We start from the raw sequence: 15,038 nt of genomic DNA, 5'->3' as shown, positions 1-15,038 counted from the left end.
ACACTGGTTACCTCACAATCTTCTAAACTATCACTCAAAGTCAATTAGGCTGTAAACATCACTGAAGAGCTGGGTTTATGGATTAGGGAAACCGAGGAGCAACAGTAGCACACGGCAAAACAAGCCTCGGAGGAAAAACCTTTTCTTTGTATTTTCCATTGCCTTGTCAAGAGGCAAGGAGGGGAGCCACAACACTACTGGCTATTTAATCAATAAAGCTACACTGAACTGACAACTAATATACAAGTTTCAGAGCCTCTGTTAAATTCCCCAGCAATAGGCCTAAGCTACTGTCTCCTCTCCTCCCCAGTAATATCTAGTTACCATTATAAACAGAGCTCATTTATCTGAAGTTGTGGCTCAACTGTCAGGGCACACTTGTAGTAGGGAGAGCACTCTTTTTTTTTAATGCATCTTTTTCAGCTCAAGTGTCTGATATTCTCCAAGTTCTGAATGACTTAGATGATGTGACAGATGACTTAAAGTCACATACAGCTTCTACACTCAACTCTGCAGAATGTACTCTCACATTCCTTTAATAAGCCCCCTAGAAAACTGCTTTTCCCTTGAGACAAGTTCCTTGGCAAGAAGTTGAAGTTCAAGAAATGGCTACCCAAAATCAAGAGTCCCACCCCAAATCACAGGTGGAGATATTACACCCGTTTCAAAACTTTCAAGTCCCTATACTGTACAAGCAGGCTCATGACTGAACACATAAGCTCTGCAACATGACAACTTTAGTGTAGAAACTGGTTTCTAGAGTTCCATCTCCTCTTCTGCAAGCAGCTGTCTCCAAACTATTGTAAACAGGCAACCCTGTTGGCCGAGTTCAAGAACAGTTCAGTTCTTTGAGGAAAGGCAGTGCCACAGCTGCGTGCTTATTTGGCTCTCTCCTGTGTAGTTCTTAGCATTAGATGACGGCTTTGGCTTATCAGAAAGGAGTTCAGGGAGAGGTTTCCAGAGACACAAGCTCCATGGAAGGACGGCTCCTAAGACAGGAAAACATATTTGTATCAACAACTTTACAAAGCAGAAATACAAAACATACGTTGAAAACTAATGTTTGCAAGCTAGTATATAAAAATTGATGGGAGGACTTCCCTGTGGGCCGGGGGCTCCACATTGGGAAGACACTCCCATGCAGGGGCCCGGGTTCCACTCCTGTTCAGGGAATTAGATCCCACATGCTGCAACTAAAAGATGCTACGTGCCGCAACTAAGATCTGGGCAGCCAAAAAAAAAAAAAAAAAAAATCCAAAAATAAAAACCAAAAAAAAACACACGGATGCGATGTGATAAAAATAGGGAGAAATATGACAATCCAAACTTATCTTTACAAAGGCCACTCAAGTACAAAATTTTAGAGTTCTGCACGCATTGTAAGCAAAGCAACTGGCTGCACTGAATGCTGTGATTAGAATATAAATGTTCAATATGAAACACAGAGGCCCTTGATTTAACATTATAGTTCTTCTTAAATGTGTTAGTATAGCAGACGTCGGTTTTTATCTTGTACTAAACCATATTAAATAAAAAGAAACACTGGCTAAATACACTAAAAATATCTCAGCAAGCCTTTTGCTTATTAGTACAGCTATGAAGTATATAATGCTTTGTGCAGTAAGCCACTGTCTGTGTCTACCACCCCACACCTATTTCATCTAGTGATGGTTTGATGGTTTCTGGGACCCAAGTGCAAGGCAAAATAAAACACAAACAATGAAGAACACCCCACAAAGGTTAGCTTCTGGAAAACTACCAAGAGCAGCAAGTTAATGCTTTACACTGGGGGGCAATGTGACCTGCTTACTCGTGGCTAAACTATTTACCCACCCTCAGGCTGGGTAGTTAATTATAAGCTCAAGCTAGGAGGCTAATGCAAAACCCCATGAGCTTAACATCCAGCAATAGGAGAAACCACAGTGTCTAAAGACAGTCATCTACCTAGTACCAGTGGGACTGGTAGCCTAAGAGAAGTTTTCAGATATCTGACACTTACTCTCACAGTACCAAGTCTACTGAAAGGCTTTTCTAGAAACACCTACAGGGCAATTTATATCTTGCCTACTACAGTTGGCCCTCCTATCTGTGGGTTTTGATTTGGACCATTTTATATAAGAGATGTAAGCATCCCTGGATTTGGTATCTGTGGGGTCCTAGAGCAATCCCCAATGGATATTGACAGACAACTGTATTTTACAGAGTAAGGACCATCTTGAGACCATCGAAGTCCAAGGACATGATTAGTCATTATCATGAATTACAGGCCACCATTAGTTTTATGTTAATGGGGCCCAGGCTGTTTGCTTTTTAGGTTCTTACGCTTGCTTTCATTTCCTCTGTCTCACAGTGAGATACAAATATGAGCTCTAGACTGTGGCTCTGTTATAACTTTTTTGACTGCTGGTAAACTTTCACTTTTTTCCAAGGTCTTAATGGTGTCCAAGATAACTGAGAGAGCCACGTAAACAGGTAGTTTTCAAGTGTGTTCTTACAACCTATCACAGTAATTTGAGAGAATGGGTTCTTCTTGCCAATCTCCCATTCCCAAGTATTAGACTATGGGTGCATTTCCGGACTTCAAACCACCCAGGGTAATAGCAAGGCAGCCACCTCCTGTGAACTTCCAAATCCACTTGCACAGCATTCTGCTCACCCCAATTGAACTAAGAAAAGGTCTCCAACCTGGCTAAACATAAGCCTACTGAGCTTTCACTTAGTTGGTGATCAGGAAGTGTTTAGAACATTGGTTCTTCCCTTTTAAGATCATAACGGGGACTTCCCTAGTGGTCAGTGGTAAAAAAATCTGACTCCAAGGCAGGGACATGGCTTTAATCCCTGGTGCAGTATTTTACAAGCTGAGGGTCAAGCCCACGCAACGCAAAACACTGAAGCCTGTGCACTCTAGAGCCTGTGATCTGCAACAAAAGAAGCATCACAACTGGAGGTAGCCCCAACTGCTGCAACCCGAGAAGGCTTGTGCACAACAATGAAAACCTAGCACAGCCAAAAATACATTTAAAAGAATTTTTAAAAAAGATCAGAGCTGAATGGAAACCGAAACCAAAAACTTACATGGACTCAATCATCTTTTTGTAAAGATTTCATCAAATTCCCTCTTCAAACTGTTTTCATGGTATCAGAAAGGACAAGGCTGGGAGCGGTTAATTATTCTGTCAGCTTCAACTTCTTCATCTTCATCAATTATTCTAAACAAACGCAGACGCCAAAGAAAAAAAAATTATTTGGTTAAACATATATTCTATTAATTTGGACAAAATTTTTAAAATAAAAAAAGGATAAACTCACAGGTGCTACAGCAAAAGGTTAAGTAAAGTATGAAACTCTACTTTGGAGAGAAGAAAGTATATACACAAGAGCTACATTTCACAAAAAAGTACCAAATTGAAGGCTAAAACCCTCATAAACCAAAAATTATATTCAGAGATAGTAAATGAAATATTTAGTACAGTTCTATGAAAACGCTTACTTTAACATTTAAAGTGCATACTTTAAGCTCTTGATTTTTTATTGGTTGACAGGCTTAGGATTAAGCGATCACCAGATGATGAATTAGACTAACTTCAAAGAGAGGAATGTTACACAGGGACAAACAGAGCAGAAGCCAGAGGATATGCTGTCCATTTACCTGTCCTCATTTTCCTGAAGCCCTCCTTCGGGCAACTTCACACTGTGGTTTCCGCCGGTTGTTGATCCATCTTCTTCCACAAATAACATCTAACATGCCAGGTTGGCAGACAAGCCACTGTGCATGGATTTACTCCATGACCCTCTACTTATCCTGATAGCTGCCACAAAGAATCCAGTCATTAGGACCAGCACAGAGCCCTGCTTCAGTTAGCCTTCTTTCTTACTGGACAAACGAAAAAAAAAAAAAAAAAAAAAAATCAATGAAAATCCTGATGATACAAATGAGAACATGTATCGACCCCAGTTGCTATTAAAAATTCTGCTATGAAAAAAACTTAACTTTTGACAGTATGTGATTACAAGATGGAAAATCACGCTTTTTCTTTTCTGTTCATTCTCACGCACCTCTGAGATGTTTCCCTTAATACTGGTCAAATTAGTTGCACCTGCAAGTTTTGCCTTCCAGTATTGAGAAGCGTTATGATATGGAACTTAAGACGTCCTTCTTACTTACTCAGCTCTGGAAAGTCAAGTGGAAGTAAAGAAAACCTAAGAATCACAAAGTAGCGATTCAGGGCCAGCGGATTCACTTTTTCATACTGCTGCTTGCTCCATTACACTGGGCATCATGAGGAGGTGGCTGCAGGCAATCCTATATTCCCTAGGCGCAAAATAATACATGCTTCATCTAGGTCTGCCCCGCAAGGGACAGGCGCAGGTGGACACCTGCTCATTCTTGGATTCTTGCCAAAAATTAGAGGCTGTTCATTTGCTCTAGTGGGGTCCCTTCGCTAATGGTGCCACTTTATTTCTACCCAGCTTGAACATCCAAACTATCTTTCACTTTTAGCCGAATATTGTCATTTCACTTGAGCGACACATAGAGTATCAAGTTCAGAGACTTACTTTCTGCATCATGTTGATAACAACAATGTAGAAAACTAAAGTGCCCCTCTTAAGAGTGTGCACATACGGTGAGTTGTACTTTTGGGCACAGATTCCAAGACCAGGGTGCTGTATCCTTGTCTATGCGTTCATAGCAGGTATTCTTCACTAAAACTTGCTCTCGCTCTAGGGGATATCTCTAACTGCTCAGCTTAAACACATTAGTATATTGCTCCAAGCACTACACATCGGCCCAAATTTAGTCTGCTTGTTTAGTCACGGAGTCATGTCCACTCTTTTGCGAGCCTTGGACTGTTGCCCGCTAGGGCTTCCTTTGCCCCATGGAAGTTTCCAGGCACAAAACTGAAGTGGTTGCCATTTCTACTCTCTTGGAGAGCTTCCTGGACCCAGGGATCGAACCTGTCTCCTGCACTGCAGGCGATTTCATTTACTACTGAGGGCGTCCTGAAACGACAACCAGCCCCTGCTCTGAGTATTTAGACCAAAGTACGTTATTGCCTGGGATATCACTCAATCACAATCGTCAATCATATGTTTTAGGCTTATTATTTAGTTTAACTCAAAAGTGGGAGTATTAGAATGTCTCTTCCATTAAATTAAACACTTCTTTTAATACTAAGCTTATTATTAGTTTTAACTCATAACGTGAGTATTAGAATGTTCTCCATAAATTAAACACTTCTTTTATACTAAGGTATGCGTGTTCTTGGAAACAGAAGAAAAAGTTTATACACATAAGAAAATCATCTAAGAAGAGCAGAACAAACTTTATAGAGATCAATGATGATTAAGCTACCAGAGGAAAATGGGACATAAAAGACTTTAAGTTTCTGATAGAGCCCACTGAAGTGGCAGCAGGCAACACCTCTGGGCGTTCGACACTCCAACTGTCCAGTTCCCTTATCCTCTCAGGCCTCAATCTTCCATCTGCAAATTAAAAGATGGTTACCCTTTTAAAGTCAATGGTTTTTTACCACCAAAATTTTTATTTTATGACATTAGGAATTATTAATAATCTCCTAGTAAACTTCCCTTGGTGGCTCAGTGTAAAAATCTGCCTGCCAATGCAGGACCTGCAGTTTATCCCTAGGTATGGAAGATCTCCTGGAGAAGGGATGGCCACGATCCAGTATTCTTGCCTGGAAAATTCCATGGACAGAGGAGCCTGGCTTACAGTCTGTGGGTCGCAAAGCAGTTGGACGTGACTAAGCAACGAGCACTCCACACTTTCAAAAAGATAAAAGCAAAAGAGGTCCTTTGTGCCATCCACAGCATCCCAAAGCTATAAAGAACATAAATGTTGTCTTGGTCTAGAGGTTTTTTTATTTTAAATTTTTGGCCATGCCAATGACAAGCAGGATTTTAGTTCCCCAATCAGAATCAACCCACGCCACCTACAATTAGGAAGCATGATCCTAACCACTGACCACCAGAGAAGTCTCACGATTTTTAAACTGAGGCAACTTTCAAATCTACTGTCTTGTAGGTTATTATACCTGGTGAGAAATTAAAGTTTATCTGTTGGCAAAAAAAAAAAAAAAAAATCACACAGAAGTGAAAGACAAAACAAATCTGGGAAAAACAAACATAATAAAAAGACCAATAAAGTCATAAAAATCTGCAGAAACCATAAAAAGAATTCACCAAAATGAAACACAAATCGCTAAAAGGAAAAAGATGTTCAAAAATTGTATATATTACAAAACTAAATTAAATGATCTAATTTATTTAAAACTGCTTGCACTCATAAAAATCATATAATAATTATTAAACAAATTCCATGAAGTATATTCAAATACAGATGCCATCAGCAGGCCCTTATATTGGTACTCTATTCCCTCCTCCCCCGTAAGTACCACGCTGCTGCTGCTAAGTTGCTTCAGTCGTGTCCACTCTGTGGACCCCATAGACGGCAGCCCACCAGGCTCCCGTCCCTGGGATTCTCCAGGCAAGAACACGGAGTGGGTTGCCATTTCTCCTCCAATGATGAAAGTGAAAAGTGAAAGTGAAGTCGCTCGTCGTGTCCGACTCTTAGCGACCCCATGGACTGAGCCTACAGGCTCCTCGTCCATGGGATTTTCCAGGCAAGAGTACTGGAGTGGGGTGCCATTGCCTAGCATACCATCAGCTTTTATAATAAACCACGTCATTTAAAAATATTACAATATCATGTATGTAAATATGCAATATTAAAGTTTTCAGTTCCTGCCTGGTTTTGACCCTTCTATATAAGGAATGTATTACTGAATATGTATACATTTGCGTGCTAATGTTTCTTTTGTTCCTACTATGTTATAAGACACATCTGGTTTGGTAAGTGTCGGTCAGGTTTCTTTTTTGTCTTGAAGCTTGCAACTCAGCAAAAATTTATTATGTTCAGATACTGTTAAGGGACATTCCAATTTGAGCCATTCATGAACAAGGATGCATAAACTTTCTTGTACCATGTCTTCCGATGAGGCGTGTGTAGTCAAAAAAAAGAACTGGCTGGTTAAATGGGTATGTGTGCCTTAACTCATTCAAAACTGTTCCCAAAGTGTTATTAGCAAATTACATTCTTATCCAATAGTGTCTGTGAGTATCCTGGTGTACAGAACCCCTCCAATATCTGGTAGTGGATACTTCTCACTGTGCTTTTAATATGCATTTCCCTTAAAGACTTGATGAGGTCGAATTACTTTCATCTTGTTTTGGCTCATTGATTATTTTCCTCTTAAGGGGGGGATGTTTCTTACTCATTTTCTTTTTTTAGACATGCAGTATTCCCTCATCAGTTAAGAGGGATCAAAAAGTTTGAAAATACAATTTCTGATGAGAAGATGGAGAAACACACATTTCCCAAAATTTAAAGGAGTATAAATTGCCAAACAACTGCTTAAAATTTCAAAATGCCATACATTTTAAAGGTTGAGCAATTTCCCCAGCTAGGAATCCATTTATCTAATTACAAAACACAAAGAACTTAAGACCAGGTCTCACTTTAGATTTGTTAGTATTAATCCATCAGCGGGTAGACTAGGTTAATAGCGCTATTCCTAGCCTTACAACAGATTCAACTCAACTGTGAAAAAGAAATGAGATAGAACTCTTATGTCCATATGCACAGTTACAGGAGAGTAAAATGAAAACACCAGTGTGCCAGTGTTAACAGTATTTTACTAATAAATGTAAAAACCAGAATTATACAGCTATAAACGTGCACATTTTACTTATCTTTCCTTAAGGGGAAAACAGGCACATAGGATAACCCTCTGGGGAGAACTGGGAGCAAAAAATTTTGCCTTCTGCTAATTTTAAAAAATTTTGTGCTGTAATAATACTCATTAGGCCTCAAAGTTCAAACTGACAATCGCTTATGCCTTAAGAAGCTTCCCTCTACCTGCCCAGCTCACTGTCTAAAAGGCAACGTTGTTGTCAGTTCTTGGGGCCTCCTTTCAGAGACAACGATGTTCCACCTTTCACTTAAAAACAATAGTTATGGATATTAAAATAGTTGTTAAATTAAGTTGACCGTTAAGTGAGCTTAAAAAAGCACTTGAAACTTACTCATCCTCCTCCTCCTCCTCTCGCTTGTGTTCTTTCTTACATGAGTTGAAATACTGTTAAAACAAACAAACAAATCAGTCGTTGAGAAATTTTTACTGAGCTGTACTTTCAGCATCCACTTTCAGGCTCCGCATTATCTTGCCACCCACCACTTCAGCTCTCCCCTCCTTGTCCTGTGGTATGGATAATACAGGTCACACGGTCAGTCAGTTAAAGTGTTGGCTGGTCCCTGACCAAAATCACACTGAAAGCTAAATTCATTCGTCAAGACTGGAGAATAAATGGGGCGACCAGCGTAGGGAAACCTATCGGGGAAAGCACCATGGTGAGCACTTGAGTTTATGATCCACTAGAAGGACCCATTCTCTCCCAAGTTGCGGATGAGGAAAAACTCAAGAGTCCGAGGTCGCTTAAAGTTGCCAAAACACTGCCGGGCTCGCAGTCCGGAGGGATCGAGGCGTTGCGCGCCCAGGGCAGCTCCAGGCCCGGGTCTGCCGGCTCCCACCCCCGTACGCCGGGTGAGCAGACCTCTCCTCACTCCCGGCGCTAGCGCGCCGAGGTCGGAAACCGGACCCCCGCGCTGTGCCGACCTCCGCGATTTACGGCAACCGCTGTGGGCTATGTCTCTCATCCCTCCCAACTTGAGGTTGAAGAGCCCTCGCCGGTCGCGAAAAGGGTCAACTAGGCCCGCGCCGGAGCCTACACCCGCCCCCGCCGCCCGCCGGTCTCCTCACCGTCGCGCGCCGCGCTCCGCGCGGAGCTGCTGCGGGTGGCGCGAAGTCCCGGCCGGGGCCACTCGGCGCCCCCTCCGTCCCCGGCGGGAGGCCACCGGCAAGCCGGCGGCGGCGCAGGAAGTCCGAGCACCGCTAGGGAAGGCGCAGAACGGCCGGCCGAGCGCCGCATCCCGGCGGAGACGAGGAGGCTGCCGCCCACGGCCCCGGGCGTCCCGTCCCCGGGCTCGGCAGCAGCGGCCACAGCGACTGCCGAAGTACCCGCCTCTGAGCCGCGCTTCCGACCCCACGTCACGCCTTCTAGAACCCTCCACTCCAGCCGCCCGGAGCACGCCGGATTTTGTTGTGTGTTGGCGAACTGCTTAGCGGCGAGGGCTTGCGGGAGCTGAAGTCCTTGAGGACTACAAACAAGATGCTTGTCGTCTTCGGGTGGTATGGCCCCTAACCTAGCAGAGGCCTAGTCCAATCCTCCACTCGTCAAGTAACCTCATATATCTCAGTTTTCTCAGTTAGTAAAACCCGAAACAGTAGTACCTATGTTTTTAAGATTGACAGGAGAAGTAAATGAATTAAAACCCTCTAGAGCCCTTAGACGGAGAAGGTTGATGCACCCCACTCCAGTGTTCTTGCCTGAGAATCCGGGACAGCGGAGCCTGGTGGGCTGCGTCTTCTGGGGTCGCACAGAGTCGGACACGACGAATGCGACTTAGCAGCAGCAGGCAGCAGGCCCTTAGAAGTTTCTAAGTTAGAACACTTCTTGCACATATAAGCGTTAGCGCTCAGTCGTGTCCCTGTCTTTGGACCCCATGGACTAAATCTGCCGGCAGGTCCTCTGTCTCATGGATTTCCAGCAAGAATAACTACGGAGTGGTCTGCATTTCCTTCTCAGTCTTCGGGTTAATGGTAAATTGAAGGAGTGGTGACAACTTAAGGCTGAAACGCATGGAAATCAGGAAAACCCTCAGAGTCTCCTGAGCAGGATATTGGCAAGCCTTCCAGCCTCTCTCTGGGGCGATCTAGAGACAACTGGCTTGCTAAAGGGCTAGCAGAGTTGGCCCGTCCCAAAACCATCGATCACGACAGTTACTTCCCATCTCAGGAAACGGACCATCGGTCTATCTGTCTGAGTTGCGTTTATACAAAGTCAATGCCTTCAGTCAAAAGACACAAGAACTCACACTGTGTTTGCATATGGACACATAGAATCTACTTCATTTCATTTCAACTGTTGAGTGGAATTCTATTGTAAGGCTGTGTGTGCTTTAGTAGCTCAGTCGTGTCCTACTCTTTGCGACTCCATGGGCCTGTAGTCCGCCAGGCTTCGTGTTTCATGGATTCTCCAGGAAGGAATATTGGAGTGGGTTTTGCCATGCCCTCTCCCGGAGTCTTCCCACCCTAGGGATCAAACCCAGGTCCTCCAGGCATGGCACGTGGATTGATACCGTTTGAGCCACCAGGAAAGCCCCATTTGTAAGGCTAAGTGTAGCAAATCTAAGTTTTTTGTATATATTTGCAAGTAGGTTAAATGGATTCCTAGGTGGAAAATTGCTGACATGTTTTTAAATAAAACATGTTCAATACATTGAGATGCAATGCAGCCGAATGTTTGTGTCCATTGTGCACCTTCATTGTATATTAATCCCAGATGAGCAGAAACATGAGGTTAAAAAAACAAGAAGTTCGAAAGAAAGCAAAACACAGCAACGAGCATTTATTGAGCACTTACTTCCCTGGTGGCTCGTAGACGGTAAGATTCTGTCCTGCAATCAGGACAGACCTGGAGTTCATCCTTGGATTGGAAGATCCCCTGCGGAGAAGATGGAGCACTACTCCAGTACTCTTGCCTGGAAAATTCCAGACGAGAGCTTGCTACACCCCATGGTGGCAAAGAGTCGGACACAACGAAACTTCACTTTCACTTTCTTTCACTATGCTAGGGCACTTTCTCATTAACCTCCACCCAACAACTCTGCTACTTCCCTGGGATGTTCAGACAGTTAAAGAATCTGTCCCATAATGCCAGGAGACTCAGACACTGTTCGATCTTGGGTCCGGGAGATCCCCTGGAGGAGGAAATTGGCAACCCACCCGTATCTGCCTGAGAATTCCAGGATGAGGAGGCCTGCGGCTAATCCATCGGGGTCCAAAGAGTCTAGACAGACGAAGCTAGACATCATCGTGTGCTAGGGCACTGCCTTCTCATTCATCACCACTTTGCAGAATAATAAGGCTAAGATTCAGAGAGGGAAGGACCAATCTCAAGTTCTCACAGATTCATATTAATGGTTGTTTGGAAATGTTTGATTGATTCAAAACTAGTTATATCATCACCGCTTTTCTTACAAGGAGATTAGAAACTTTTTCTTCCTGCCGAGCATCCTCAAAATGCATATTTGAGGGAGATCCTTGCATTGTCAGGGTTCTGCATTGAGAAAAGAAAATAGAAACTACAGATGTGTTATGTATGTATGTATGTATATAGTAGTATATTATATATATATATAAAAAGAGGAGATTATTTATTGGAATTACTCACTTGGTTACGAAGCCAAGAATCCCACATCTGCCCTCTTAACTAGAGAACCAGAAAGCCAATGATGTAATTAGTCTGAGTCTGAAGGTCCTGGCATCAGGGAGCTGCTGATGTGGAGGGTCCATATCTGAGTCGTGTGAAAAGCCTGAGCACAAGGGCAGAAGATGGATATCTCAGCTCAAGCAGCAAGGAGGGAGCCCGTTTGCTCTTTCTCCTTCCTTTTTGTTCTATATTAGGTCCCATGGCCAGTCGTAACAGATTCAGCCTGCAATGCGGGAGACTGCCTGCCATCAGAAGACGCAGGTTTGATCCACTGGGTCAGAAGATCCACTGGGAGGATGAAATGGCAACCCATCCAGTATTCTGCCTGGGAAATCCCATGGACGAGAGCCTGGCAGACTACGTCACTGGGGTCCACAGAAGCGGAACACGACTAGCCACTAAACCATCCACAGAACCCCAGTGGATTGGAGGATGCTCCCCCACATCAAAAGAGCCATCTGATTACTCAGTTCTTTCCCAATTCAAATTCCAATCTCTTCCAGAAACATCCTAGAGGGCACACCCAGAAAAGTATCACCACTATCAGGAAATCACTTAGCCTAGTCAAGCTGACACATAAAATTAACATCACAATCCCTAAAAAATTGATGTCCTGCTTTAAAAAAATACAACAACCTCGTATAGGACAGAGAAAACCTATATGTTCAGGGTCTGCCAATGACATTCCAAATAGAACCCCCTTCTCAAAAAAGCAGCATTGGGGCCTCACCTTGGTGCTCAGTGGTAAAAGAATCCGCTCCTGCCAGTGCAGGAGACCAAGGCTCAGTGCCCTACTCCAGCGAAGATCCCAAATGCTGTGGAGCAACTGAAGCCCGTGAGCCAGAAACTAGCACAGCCGAAATGAATAATAATTATTAAAAAAAAAGAAACAAGCGAAGAGTAACTAAATACAAAGCAAGCAGAAGGGAGAAGTAATAAAAGATTAAAGCTGAAATAAATAAAGAATAGAAAAGGGACTTCCCTTGGTAGTTCAGTGGTAAGGCTCCACACTTCCAGCAGGGGGCATGTTGTTTCATCCTGTTTTGGGGAACTAATGATCCCACTGCTGCTACTAAGACAATGGGTGCAGCCAAATAAATTAAACAGTTTTTTTAAAATCAAGAGAGAATCAATGAATACGGGAGAACTTGATTCTTTGAAAAAAGCTAACGCAATGTGACAAACCTTTAGCTAGACAGATCAAAAGAAACAGAAAGCAAAGACTCAAATATTAAAATCAGGAATGAAAGAGGGATTATTAAGGAAAACGCACAATAACCTGTATGCAACAAATTAGATAATTTTAGATGAAATGGATACATTCATGAACCAAAATTAATAAAAACTGATCAAGAAGAAACAAATTTTGAATTAACCATATGATAAGGATAACTGAATTTAGTAATAAACAATCTTTCCTAACAAAAAGACCAAGTCCACATGGCTTTCACCAGTGAAGTCATACTGAATATTTAAAGAAAAATTGACACCATCCTTCACAAACTCTTCCAGAAAAATAGAGAGGAGGGAAAAATTCCCAAATCCATTATAACAGCGCCTGTATTACTTTGATGCCTAAATCAGATTGCTAACTAAAGGAATTCAGCTCAGTAATTCTGGCTTAACGGATTAGCATTAGTCCACTGCGATAGCTGACTTTCTCCCCTGAAAGATACTCAAGAGCAGAGATTAGGAATGAGGCCACTCTGCTCTGGCAAATCTGCCAGAACAGGTCTGCAGTAAATAGTTTCAGGAAAGAATTTTATGAACCAAAACTCTGCATCAAAGCACTAAAAATTATTAACTAAAGATATCTGGTTTCTATTTTAAAATGTTACAATTTGATAATTTAAATCAAATTTATTTCTATACATAGGCAATGGCACCCCACTCCAGTACTCTTGCTGGAAAATCCATGGACAGAGGAGCCTGGAGGCTCAGTCCATGGGGTCCTGAGGTCGGACACGACTGAGCGACTTCACTTTCACTTTTCACCTTCATGCATTGGAGAAGGAAATGGCAACCCACTCCAGTGTTCTTGCCTGGAGAATCCCAGGGGCGGGAGCCTGGTGGGCGCCGCTATGGGTTGCACAGAGTCGGACATGACTGAAGTGACTTAGCAGCAGCAATAAATAATCTTGAAAATGAACTATGAAAAGTCATTTCGTTACCAGGAACATCGAGAAAGAGTATAATACTTAGGAATAACTTTAACAAAATAGCATCTGACTTTTACACTGAAGATTTATAAAACATTGAAATAAATTTAAAGACAAGAAATTAAATGAAAAGTCTTGCCTCATGTTCATGGATCAAAACACTTAATATTGTTAATAGTTTTTGGGAAATTAAAATTTTTTTTTTTTTGCTCACCCAAGACCATGTGGGACGTTAGTTCTCTGCATCAGGGATTGAACTCATGCCTCCTGCATTGGTAGGTAGAGCCCTAACCACTGAACCACTGGGAAGTTCCAATACCTGTTGTTTTATATACTGAAACGCCCCACATTGATCTGCAGATTCAATGCAATCCTTTATAAAATTCTAGCTTTTTTTGCAGATTATTACAAAGTGATTTTAAAATTCATACAGAAATGCAACTGTTGTGCTAAGCAAAGATTTTGCCTTTATCTCGTGATCTGGGAGAGTGTCTGTATCCTGAGAGATTTACCTGACTGATAGGTGTGTGTGTATTAGTGAGCTCTATGGATCTTTCCTCCAGTTTATGCCTAATGGAAATGATGTGATCCCAAATGGGGCTGGTCATTCAAAAAGACCAGCTATGTGATTAGAGGGTTGGGCTTGACGCCAGTTCCTAGCACCCAGGGGAGAAAAAAAGAGGATCTGAAAGTCGAACAACCCGATGGCCAATGATTCAATGTCACGAATATTTTACACAGTATGTTCAAGTTTCAGTTGCCTCAGTCGGTGTCTCTGAATCTCCTATCTTTTATACACATTTTTTTTTGTCTTTTCATAAATAAATACACGCTCATAGCTGAAAGTTTAGAGAGGCAAAGAGAAACGAAATTACAGGCACTCCTGCATTCTGAGAGAACATCACCAATGGTTTATTAAACCTTCACTATGAGGTAAATCTAGTTTTAAAACGGGCGATCTCACTCCCTAAGGACTTATTTGGCGTAATTTCTCTGCAGGCTATTTTTTTCCTAACCCAAGGCCAGATTCGCGCTACCCTTTGGATTTTCCACTCAGCCCCGGGCCCGAAGTGGCGCACAAGATACAGTTTTCTCAGGCGGGGATAAAAACCTCCGTCAAAATTCCTCAGTCCGGAAACCTAGCGGTTTCTAATTAAACTCTCCGTCAGCATAGGGGGGGAAATCCATTTAGTGAGGAAACTCCGCCTTGTTCCGGACCCTTCCTCAAGTTCCCGGGCCCCATCCCCACCCTGCTCTCAGGGACCCCGCACCTGCTCTTAGACTTCTGTCTGTGGCCACCGCGCAAAAGGCTCGGGCGCCCCCTGCGCAAGACCTCGGTGGCCACAATGGACGCCCTGGCCCCGCCCCCTCAGGATCCGCCGGGCCAATGGGCGCAGAGGTAGGCTTGCGTCACGAGGCGCTGGCCAATCGAGAAGGGCCACGATCGTAGAAAGGCTGGGCCCGGCGGGG

At 43.0% G+C, this 15,038-nt stretch overlaps 1 long non-coding RNA gene and 1 pseudogene across 1 annotated transcript in view; both read right to left on the bottom strand.

Moving 5' to 3' along the window:
* Nucleotides 1-14,982, bottom strand: part of LOC101903066 (uncharacterized) — a 172,592-nt gene extending 157,610 nt beyond the window's left edge. The window contains exon 1 of the long non-coding RNA XR_001502243.3: nt 14,840-14,982. This is a non-coding gene — a long non-coding RNA (uncharacterized lncRNA). The remainder of the gene's footprint in view (nt 1-14,839) is intronic.
* LOC112441981 (coiled-coil domain-containing protein 117-like) lies at nt 490-8,734 on the bottom strand (annotated as a pseudogene).
* Nucleotides 14,983-15,038: the final 56 nt, after the last annotated feature.

Source organism: Bos taurus, chromosome 17, assembly GCF_002263795.3.
Source record: "Bos taurus isolate L1 Dominette 01449 registration number 42190680 breed Hereford chromosome 17, ARS-UCD2.0, whole genome shotgun sequence".
Taxonomy (NCBI): domain Eukaryota; kingdom Metazoa; phylum Chordata; class Mammalia; order Artiodactyla; family Bovidae; genus Bos; species Bos taurus.
The sequence above is the reverse complement of the archived record's forward strand: the minus strand, read 5'-3'. Positions and strand labels throughout refer to the sequence as shown.